The sequence below is a fragment of the Pseudophryne corroboree genome, chromosome 4 (genome assembly GCF_028390025.1).
Source record: "Pseudophryne corroboree isolate aPseCor3 chromosome 4, aPseCor3.hap2, whole genome shotgun sequence".
Lineage (NCBI taxonomy): Eukaryota > Metazoa > Chordata > Amphibia > Anura > Myobatrachidae > Pseudophryne > Pseudophryne corroboree.
The window spans coordinates 114,582,574-114,594,586 of record NC_086447.1 but is presented as its reverse complement, the minus strand read 5'-3'; the positions used below and the strand labels follow the sequence as shown (position 1 = coordinate 114,594,586).

At 44.3% G+C, this 12,013-nt stretch overlaps 1 long non-coding RNA gene across 1 annotated transcript in view; it reads right to left on the bottom strand.

Moving 5' to 3' along the window:
- Nucleotides 1-4,187: 4,187 nt before the first annotated feature.
- The window catches only part of LOC134911152 (uncharacterized), a 192,167-nt gene continuing 184,341 nt past the window's right edge, over nt 4,188-12,013 (bottom strand). The window contains exon 5 of the long non-coding RNA XR_010176357.1: nt 4,188-4,584. This is a non-coding gene — a long non-coding RNA (uncharacterized LOC134911152). The remainder of the gene's footprint in view (nt 4,585-12,013) is intronic.

Sequence of the window (12,013 nt, the reverse complement as noted above, 5' to 3'; positions counted from 1 at the left end):
TTGTATTGTATGTTCTATGCACTTTATGTTCTGTAATATTTACACTATCTTATATGCATTTTGTATATTGCACTTTGTGGCGCCCTACAAAGGAGGGAAGAAGAAGGAAGAAGAAGGCAAAAGAAGAAGAAGATAGAAGAAGAAGAAGGAAGAAGAAGATGAAGAAGAAGAAGGAAGAAGAAGAAAGAAAAAGAAGGAAGAAGAAGAAGAAGAAGAAGAAGAAGAAGGAAGAAGAAAGAAGATGAAGAAGAAGAAGAAGAAGGAAGAAGAAGAAAGAAGATGAAGAAGAAGAAGGAAGAAGAAAGAAGATGAAGAAGAGTGCATCTTGATCTCTAACTGATACTATTACTACAGTATTATTATCCTGACTGATGTCATATATATGCTGTCCATTTTTTACTGGATATTTGTAATCAGTCCCCGTCACAAAAGCAAATGCATTTTTTTTACAAGTGAAAGATGTTTGTATTTAATTGAGCTTTAGTAGTGCATTTCTATTGTATTTCCATCTGTATTTAAATGTATTTTGCATAGAAAATACAGTTTAGAGTTATTTTAATAGTATGCAGACACATACAGATTGTCTTACTGTATGTATATAATAATGAAAGTACCATATTGTGTACACTTGATGAAATGTATATTTACACTCACATCTAGAGTGCACCTCTTCATTTAATATTAAGTCTCATCAGACGTTATCAGCCAACGTGTCTCCAATATTAGACTAGTCTTCTGAAATGTATACCCTTATGCCGGGACTGTGCAACCACAGAGCAACAATCATCCAAAATTGTCATTTTAATTCCATTAAGATACACCAAAAGTAGATGGTCATTACATCATTCATCATTCCATATATCAAGGCATTTGAGCGCTAAGGTAATATCCCTTATCACTTGGAGGTTGGCCACCTCATTTCTACAGCTGCTCTCTACCATCTAAAACACAATTTCCCAGCGAGCATCGAATCTGTTTTCTGAGTCAGCACTAGAATGACTGCTGTAGTGAAAGGCCGCAAATACTGTTGCCCTACTCCCTCCCAGAGGCTACAGGCTATGCAACTAATAGAGCTTGGGCTCATCCTTAACCATTTGGGTTGCTGAAGCTTTGGAAAATTACAAAATGAAGACATGGAGCAGTCCAAATGAAACATACAACAATTTTTATTGGGGGGATGGTTGTTTTCTTTTCTTTTTTATTCTGGTGTGAAGTAGATAAGATCAAGAAAGAAGATAATAAGAATATGGGTCTGATTCAGGGGTGCTCGCTAACTGCATGCATAGTTGAGCGATGAATTGCTACTGCACAGGCGTGCATTGTTCTGAAAACCTCTATGGCACATGTGGTATCCTAAGTGTATGTACAAGCATGGTATTGCGCATGTAGCCTCTGGTATCAGAACTGGAACAATGGGTGATGTCTGAGAGGTGACCTGAAGTGAACACACACAAAAAAAAAAAATTCCGAGGGGCATGTTGTGGGAGTGTTGCAGGTATGTCAGTGCAAGTGGGCAGCATTCATAAATGCATAGCTGCTTCCACAGAGGCCATGTTCAGATGGAGACACTGTAAGTGAAAATGGTGGATGCGATGATGCGCCGATGGCGGACTGTATAGAACCACCGGCGGTGCTACTGCATCTCAGGGCTTGCACAATCAGACACAGGCTAGTGTGCGAGGTGAAGGCCAAAACTTTCATTTGCTTATTATTGCACCCATGACTGTGGAAACAGGCACTACAGTGGACACAGCAGCATCCATTTCTGAATTAGACTATTTATGTTTTATTTAATAAAGTGTTGAAAGATGGTTTGTCGAGCCTTACTCAATTAAAGTACAGCGTATGTGTGGTTTTAGTTTTACTCTTTTGGTATAATGAGCAGGGGTGTTAGAGGCCCCATCCATAATACTGTACCACTCAGTTGGCAATATTGTAAATTATTCCCTGCTCTCCAGAGTCCACGGAGCTGGGAAGAGCCATAGATTTCTTCGGCATGGATCTAATAGCCTGTGGGATGAGGGCATGTGTGTTTCTACTCCCTTATAAAGTCACCAGCCCTATATCAGTGATAGGTGTGGTTCATCAAATCGACAGTGTCTAGGTCGACAATGTTTAGGTCGACCACTATAGGTCGACAGTCACTAGGTCGACATGGATGGAAGGTCGACAGGGTTTCTAGGTCGACATGTGCTAGGTCGACAGGTCTAAAGGTCAACATGAGGATTTTTTTTTTTGGTGTCGCTTCGCTCGCCATGCTTCGGGCATGGTGCCTTCGCTCTGCTACCGCTTCGCTCGGCACACTTTACCATTCCAATCGTAGTCCACGTGGATCGTTAAGTATGAAAAAATTCAAAAAAAGAAAAAAAATGTGAAAAACCCATGTCGACCTTTAGACCTGTCGACCTAGCACATGTCGACCTAGAAACCCTGTCGACCTTCCATCCATGTCGACCTAGTGACTGTCGACCTATAGTGGTCGACCTAAACATTGTCGACCTAGACACTGTCGATCTTCAGACCGGATCCCATCAGTGATTCCCCCTGATGTTCTGCCTATTACATTGGAGACTAACTCCAGCTATCTACTACTGGAACTGGTGTAGGATATGGGGATCTGTCCATGATTATGTTTGTAACTTTGTGTGGCAGAGATTTGAGACTGTATGATCCACCAGAGGCAGAGGGTGAAGTGAGCGTAAACATTCTCAGTGTAAAATGCAAGTAAAAATCAATATACAGTGTATTTTAAGTTTAAACCAAAGCCTAATAGAATATCTGATGCAAAAAAGTAGAGAGAAGTTGCCAGTAGGTTCAAGAGATGAAAACGTGGGAATAACAGGATAGGTTATGGTAACCAAACCAAATGGCAATGCAAGACTTTATAATGATTATCAAATCATAAGTGTGATTTTGAAGCTTATTCTATTCCTAGAGTTGATAAGTGGATTTTATGATCTTATAACTAATATGTGCAGCACATTTAGATGGTATATTAATCTATAATGAAGACTTTGAAATTAATTTATAAATAGTAGAAGAACTTTTGAGCTTTCTTTAGAAAACAGGTAAACCTGCTAATTTAAAAAGGATTATCAGAGCAGGGTACTTATGTTACGTGGCTAGATGGAGAGTGGCTAAACCACAACTAGACAAAATTGTCAGTAACTGGCCCTAAACAATATATCGTAACAATTAATAGTATTTAAGATGTATTCAAAATGTTTCTGTTATGAGCCACCGCTGTGACTCATTCCTGTTTTTGTTCTGTGTAACTGCAGCCTGTCTCCTGTATGTGTGGCATGTGCAGTTTCACCTGTCAGATAATTAGGCCATTACCATGGGTCTTTGTTTTCCAGCTGCAGTTAATCTGTGTTTCAGGAGGCATGTCCTTTCCATACATCTATATTGGGACTTGCTCCCTTTATTACCCAGCCTGCCCTCTACTAGACGCCGGTTATAGGTTCTTATTCCTGTTTGTACCTGGTTCCGGTCCCTGTTCTATGGTGGTATCTTCAACCTGGGAAGTTGTGCTTTTATATTACTTGTGATACCCAATCCTGTTTGAATCCTGTGTACCATGTCTTGCCAGAATCCTGAGTACATTACCTGTGTCACCTGAGCTCCTCACTGTGTATGTGAGACCAAGTCTGGAAGTCCATTCAGCTCCAGTTCCAGCCTTACCTTGCCTTTCCTGAAATCCAGGGACTCCTGCAGCTAAGTTATCTTGTTATCAGTACCTTGCTTTGCTCTGAGAAGTTCCTTAAGGGACTCACAGCTAAGTCATTCATTGCTTGTGTTTTAGTTGCTAATACCATCTTGTGCATTGTTCCATTCATATACAGTTTATATATAGTTGCTAATACCACCCTGTGCACTGTTGCATTCATATACAGTTTGTGTTTAGTTGCTAATACCATCCTGTGCATTGTTGCACTCACATACATTCTGTTACTGATCTCAGCTTGTGAATTGGGCAGCTTAATCAAGGTTGTATCCAGTGAGTGTCTCTATGCACTTGTACCTTACTCTTGCCCAGCCTCCAATAGTCACCTTCTCCATCCATAAGTCCTGGGGGCATCTGAGTACGGGGTGGACCTAATTCACCCTGGAAACGCGGCTTCTACAGGTGAAGCTTAGCATTGCAGGAGGCTAAAAGACTGCTGGGCAAGTGTAATCATGTGAGCGTCACCTTGTACCACCTGGTGGCCTTCGTAACAGTTGCTTGTATAGTAGTGCTCTAAACAGATTTTATTAAATTGAGACTCAGATGTTACAAAGCATATTTTAAGCAAATGAAAAAAAAATAAAAAAATCCCAAACTATCAGATGGTTTCTGCATTTTCAGACATTTAGATAAAAAAATGTTACACATATCTAGGAACAATGAATATGATGTTCATTGATAAAGTTGCCACTTCTCAATGGGGTTGAGCTAAGGATGGGGATGTGCTGATAGGTCAGTACTTTATCTCTCTCCAAGGTTTGATGCATCTCCCCATTTGTCATTAATGCATTGTGAGCCTTTTTCTTCAAACAACTCGGTACAACCTCTTATTCTTGTAGATGTAGCCATGGAAAATCCTGGCATAGAAAAATAATTTGGGGATCATGCAAAATGGGTACTACAACAGTTGTCAAATTGCAATTTGTGCATATTTGCTGTGCACATGCTCAGCGCGGTGTGTGAAAGCATTTGCTCCCAAACACATTTACTACTGTCTCCTGGAGTGTGTAGATCGGACCTGGCTGGATGTTTCCAATCCTAGGAAATGTACAGTAAGAGTATTATAGATGACCACTGTGCGTGCGTTTTTGTAATTAACACAGGTGGTTTACTCTGTAGCAGAGGTCTGTACACAAGGACTAAATATGGGAGCGGGATTGTTGTGTGGACATTAACATCCTCATAGAGAGCTTCTTTCCCATTGCTCAGTGATATCAGTCATACAATGTACAGTATGCACACTGATTTAGGCACATGTTTCATATAAATACTCTCACGTCTATGCATTTCCCATTGAACTGTGCTCACCTGAGTCCTTTTTTCCCATTATTTCATGTACAGTCTGACTTTGATTGATAGCGCCAACCATGGCTGTTAGGAAGGTTGTGAAGCCAGGGCCGCAAGGCAGAGGATGTTGCACCCAGGGCTTAAAGTGGTCCTGGAGAGGTGGGGGAGCTCACCTCCGCCATGACCCCCTCCTGCTTAGTGCGCGCCGAAGGCGCGCGCGCCACAGAAAGGGGTGTGGCCTCACAATGAAGGGGCGTGGCCACACAAAAGTACCCCAATTCAAAATAATGTCTCACAGTAGCACAATTTTATTCACATTGCCCGTCCCACATACTAGTGCCCTTTACACACACAATGCCCACAATATCAGAGCCACTTACACACAACCGCTGGCAAGTATCCCCCCACACAGAACATTCCCTTCACTTTTTAGAAACAGGGGCTTCATGCGATAAGTGTAGCAATAATGTGTCTAATAATTAGATATATTTTGCATAAGTGCATATCCTATATGTTTTAGGACACTGCAGCTTCCATGGGCCTGGGTGCAATGAGGTGGGAGGTGGCAGCTGGCTCTCTCTGATGCCACTGAAGTACTTACTCAGATAGGGAGGCTTGAGAGCAAGCCAACCAGCTCTCTCCCTTCTCCGCACCCTTTACCCACTTCTGCCAGACCCTGTAGCTCCATCTCTTTCCCGAAGGTGGAAAAGGATTTCTCCCCTCCTGGAGTCACCTTGGGAGTTTTGAACAACTAAGTGTCCAAACAGACAGTCACTAGTGTCACTGTAGCGGACTTTGGTTGTCAAGAGGAGAAATGTGGAAGTCAGCCATGCAGGGTGACCGTGAGAGGCTCCCACTGAATGCAGCATCCACCCATGCGCTGTCAGCCTGCACCCACCAGATAACACCGATATCTGCCCCAATCCCACACGACTGTGCAGTGTCTATGAACAGCCGAGCAGAGCTCTAGTCATTGCTGCGGGCATACAGAGCCCGGAGTCACTTGGCAACCTATTGGCAAAATGAAGGGACCTGAATGAGGAAATTGACAGTAGCAGGGAGGTTGTGTGCTTGTCGCATGGTAACAGACAAAGATGCGGGGTACCTGAAGGCTGGGACACCTGAAGGCTGCTGCGTTAATCCGCCGTCTGGCTGTTGGGTCACTAGCCGCAATTTGCTCGCAGCTGGCGCCACAAAAATGCTGCCGCTGTCTCTCCATTGCCGGTCCATGAGCTGCCCGGCGTCAAATCCTCGCCCCTGTCATTGCTGCTCCTCAGTCCAGCAGCACTCTCCTCAGTGTGGCTGTGTGCTTCAGTGGCTGTGGGCTGGAGCATCAGGTCCCCGGCTGCGGTGTAAAGCTAGCAGCAGCCACCAGACAGTCCTGGCTCACGGACCGGCTGCTATTGCAAAGCAGCGAGGCCGCACTTTGAATCTGGCACCAATTGTGCGCCATTCACTGCTCCCGGACCGCCAGCTAATGAGAAGCTGCCACATGGCAGCTTCTCATTGGCTGGCGGTCCGCGAGCCGTGATTGGTTCACGCCAGATTTTAAAAAAGCCGCCCCTTTTTTTGATTGGTGCTGCAGCCGGTCTGCGAGCCGGGATTGGCTGGCGGCCGCTGCCACCTTTGCAATGCAGCAGGGACCTGATGCTGTGGCCGGGCGGAGGCGGAACTAGTTCCGCCTGCAATTAGAGGTGACGGAACGCAGTTCCGCCCCGTTCCGCCCCACTTTAACCACTGGTTGCACCAACGCTGTCCCAGTCACACACTGCTCTGGTTTATTGGGTACATAGATCAGCACCCTGGAGATGTGCTGAGCGGGCATTCCCGGTCCCCATCTCCCTGGCTGCTCGCATCCTAGACTCATCTTTGTGACATCATGAAATCACATGTTCTGGGCACAAGGTGAGGTTGGGGCCGGTACAAGGTTTGGAAGCACCTTGCTATGGTACTGTCTTTTATCTTTGCTCCATTCCTCCTGACTATGCCTTCAGCTTTCGACTTGTTATTGCTACTGATCTCATTCCTGAGCACATCTGATTTGATTTTGCCTTTTATTATTGTATCTGCTGTCTATGGGCCGGATGTAATGCAGTGTGAGACGGCCGGAGCTCCAAGGGCAAGGATGGTTTTGCCTTGTAAATGATTGCCACTTTAAAAAACGTACGAGTTCAGCCGGAATCTCGGAGCTCCAGCCATCCCGCACTGCAATACATCTAGAGATGAGCGCCTGAAATTTTTCGGGTTTTGGTTTTGGGTTCGGTTCCGCGGCCGTGTTTTGGGTTCGAACGCGTTTTGGCAAAACCTCACCGAATTATTTTTGTCGGATTCGGGTGTGTTTTGGATTCGGGTGTTTTTTTCCAAAAACACTAAAAAACAGCTTAAATCATAGAATTTGGGGGTCATTTTGATCCCAAAGTATTATTAACCTCAAAAACCATAATTTACACTCATTTTCAGTCTATTCTGAATACCTCACAATATTATTTTTAGTCCTAAAATTTGCACCGAGGTCGCTGTGTGAGTAAGATAAGCGACCCTAGTGGCCGACACAAACACCGGGCCCATCTAGGAGTGGCACTGCAGTGTCACGCAGGATGTCCCTTCCAAAAAACCCTCCCCAAACAGCACATGACGCAAAGAAAAAAAGAGGCGCAATGAGGTAGCTGTGTGAGTAAGATTAGCGACCCTAGTGGCCGACACAAACACCGGGCCCATCTAGGAGTGGCACTGCAGTGTCACGCAGGATGGCCCTTCCAAAAAACCCTCCCCAAACAGCACATGACGCAAAGAAAAAAAGAGGCGCAATGAGGTAGCTGTGTGAGTAAGATTAGCGACCCTAGTGGCCGACACAAACACCGGGCCCATCTAGGAGTGGCATTTTTGTTCTCCATATTTTAATAGGCACAACTAAAAGGCACCTCAGGTAAACAATGGAGATGGATGGATTGGATACTAGTATACAATTATGGACGGGCTGCCGAGTGCCGACACAGAGGTAGCCACAGCCGTGAACTACCGCACTGTACTGTGTCTGCTGCTAATATATAGACTGGTTGATAAAGAGATAGTATACTCGTAACTAGTATGTATGTATAAAGAAAGAAAAAAAAACCACGGTTAGGTCACTGGTATATACAATTATGGACGGGCTGCCGAGTGCCGACACAGAGGTAGCCACAGCCGTGAACTACCGCACTGTACTGTGTCTGCTGCTAATATATAGACTGGTTGATAAAGAGATAGTATACTCGTAACTAGTATGTATGTATAAAGAAAGAAAAAAAAACCACGGTTAGGTCACTGGTATATACAATTATGGACGGGCTGCCGAGTGCCGACACAGAGGTAGCCACAGCCGTGAACTACCGCACTGTACTGTGTCTGCTGCTAATATATAGACTGGTTGATAAAGAGATAGTATACTCGTAACTAGTATGTATGTATAAAGAAAGAAAAAAAAACCACGGTTAGGTGGTATATACAATTATGGACGGGCTGCCGAGTGCCGACACAGAGGTAGCCACAGCCGTGAACTACCGCACTGTACTGTGTCTGCTGCTAATATATAGACTGGTTGATAAAGAGATAGTATACTCGTAACTAGTATGTATGTATAAAGAAAGAAAAAAAAACCACGGTTAGGTCACTGGTATATACAATTATGGACGGGCTGCCGAGTGCCGACACAGAGGTAGCCACAGCCGTGAACTACCGCACTGTACTGTGTCTGCTGCTAATATATAGACTGGTTGATAAAGAGATAGTATACTCGTAACTAGTATGTATGTATAAAGAAAGAAAAAAAAAACCACGGTTAGGTCACTGGTATATACAATTATGGACGGGCTGCCGAGTGCCGACACAGAGGTAGCCACAGCCGTGAACTACCGCACTGTACTGTGTCTGCTGCTAATATAGACTGGTTGATAAAGAGATAGTATACTACTAATATTATATACTGGTGGTCAGGTCACTGGTCACTAGTCACACTGGCAGTGGCACTCCTGCAGCAAAAGTGTGCACTGTTTAATTTTAATATAATATTATGTACTCCTGGCTCCTGCTATAACCTATAACTGGCACTGCAGTAGTGCTCCCCAGTCTCCCCCACAATTATAAGCTGTGTGAGCTGAGCAGTCAGACAGATATATAATATATATAGATGATGCAGCACACTGGCCTGAGCCTGAGCAGTGCACACAGATATGGTATGTATGTGACTGAGTCACTGTGTGCTGTGTATCGCTTTTTTCAGGCAGAGAACGGATTATAAATAAAAGTGGTGGTCACTGGTCACTATCAGCAAAACTCTGCACTGTACACTACTGAGTACTCCTAATGCTCCCCAAAATTAGTAAATCAAGTGTCTAAACGGAGAGGACGCCAGCCACGTCCTCTCCCTATCAATCTCAATGCACGTGTGAAAATGGCGGCGACGCGCGGCTCCTTATATAGAATCCGAGTCTCGCGATAGAATCCGAGCCTCGCGAGAATCCGACAGCGTCATGATGACGTTCGGGCGCGCTCGGGTTAACCGAGCAAGGCGGGAAGATCCGAGTCGCTCGGACTCGTGAAAAAAAACATGAAGTTCTGGCGGGTTCGGATTCAGAGAAACCGAACCCGCTCATCTCTAAATACATCCAGACCTGTATCTGAATAATGGTCACCAATAACTACATATAAAAGTCTTAAGGCCTCAGAATATTGGTTAATGCATCTAAATTAAATGACAAGGGGCTGCTAATGCAAGCAAGCATGAGTACCCTGAGTTATTAGTGTTCACATATGGGTTTAAAGGTCTGACTCTCCACTTGTGCTAAAAGACATACATGTGATGAATATTTCCATAAATGCAAAAGCTATGTAACTGATGATTACAAATAACATACAGTGGGCTAGATGCATCATCACTTGGAAAGTAATCAAATGGAGAGTGAAAAAGTACCAGCCAATCAGGTCCTAACTGACATGTCACAGGCTGTGTTTGAAAAATGTCAGTTAGGAGCTGATTGGCTGGTACTTGCGATGATGCATCTGGCCCAGTATATTTGATGTCTTTGTAAGTGATGAGTAGTTACAAAGTAGTATACAGTCATTTGCAAATGTTTGAGTGCCCAAGTGTCCCAATCTGGGGCCTGTTTCAGAGATGTGCGCTAATGCTACCACTGTACGCAGTGGGCCTGCGAAAATATGCAAATGTCAGCAGCAAATAGGCGGCTTCGCAAATCAAATCGGCTGCATACAAAGACGCAGCATCCGTTGCAGATCAGTTGAGTATAGAAGTAATCAATTGTATGTGTGACCCCAGAGCCATTGCTATGGGATCACAGATTGGGACATGCCCCAAAAATGGTTTGTAGCCACCTCCTATTACCTTGCACAAACCGTCACTACCAGCGGCGGCCCAGAGGCGGGGCTGCAGCTCAGTCCAAAATTCAAATAGGGGGGCCACACCTACTGCCAGTGATCCCGGATGGTGATGTTTGACAGTGTTTGGGGTGGCAGTTGCTGTTGTTCCCCTATCTGAATCTTGGACTGAGCTGCTGCACCACCTCTGTAGCTGCCACTGGGCACTTCCGGTCAATCAGCTTTCAAATAAATCCTCATGGCGACCACCATTGCTAATGCATTGCGGCGCATGTGCAGTGCGACTGTGATGCATATGCAGATCGCTGATAATCACTCAACCGCGTAACCATTGGCATTGCATCTATCTCTAAATCAGGCCCTTAGGGGTAAATTTACTAAGATGGGAGTTTTATTTAAGATGGGATGTTGCCCATAGCAACCAATCAGATTCCAGGTATTATCTTCTAGAAGGTGCTAGATAAATGAGAAATAGAATCTGATTGGTTGATATGGGCAACATCCCATCTTAAATGGAACTCCCATCTTTGTAAATTTACCCCTTAGTGTGCACAACATGATTATACATGTTGCATGGGCATAATAAGAGATGTGCCTTCAGAAAGTGTTAAGTGTGTCCATGTGGCACTAACCTTTATCCTCGCTCCCATGGCGCTATGCTTCCAGTGATATATATTTGTAAAGATGGCGTATGTGGAGAAGTGGAATGACTTTGCTATCTGCTAGTTCCAGTGCCAACTTTCTGAATACATTGCTGGAAAGATGGAACTATGGGAGCAAGCATGGCGGGGAGACACAAGGATTCGCTAACGTGTATCTTGAGTGCAGGGTGACCTGTGGGCCCATGTACATACTGCACCCATTGTACATACTCCACTGACAAGTTGCTTTACTCATATACTGTACACAGTTATGAAACGCATTAAGCATCTTAGTTATGAAACGCATCAAGCATCTTAGTTATGAAACGCATTAAGCATCTTAGTTATGAAACGCATCAAGCATCTTAGTTATGAAACGCATTAAGCATGGCTGTTTGTCTGGTTAATTCCGTTGACAGTACAGTGTAGAGTATAGGATTGAAAATTAATATCAGGAGATTGAACTACTGTATATTATATTTTGCTCTCTGCCTGATTGGACAGACATATGCAGAAAAATGACCAATTAGAAAATATGAAGAAGACCCATTAGAGGCACTTATTAACTTATAATTTATATTTTTTTATACACAATTTTATTCTTATTCACACATTCTTGAACATATTTTAATGAATTAATAAAAGCTGTTTTTTAGGATCGGATACAGGATCCCAACAAAATACAGACAGCGGCATCACGGCGCTTAAGATTCCGACAGCTGCTATGAAGTAAGGTAACTTTGATCCCTTAACCCCCTAGCCCTAACCCACCTTTCCCGCAGCCAGACCCTAACCTCCCCCCTGCATCCTAACCATAACCGTCCCCGGTGTTGCCTAACCCTAACCTCCCCTACCTGCAGCCTATATCTAGCCCCTCCTCCCCCACAGCCTAACCCTTCCTGGTGGTCTAACCCCCTCCCCGCAAACTAGTTATGGTCTAACCCCCTCCCCGCAAACTAACCCTAACGCTGCAGCCTAAACACCCCCC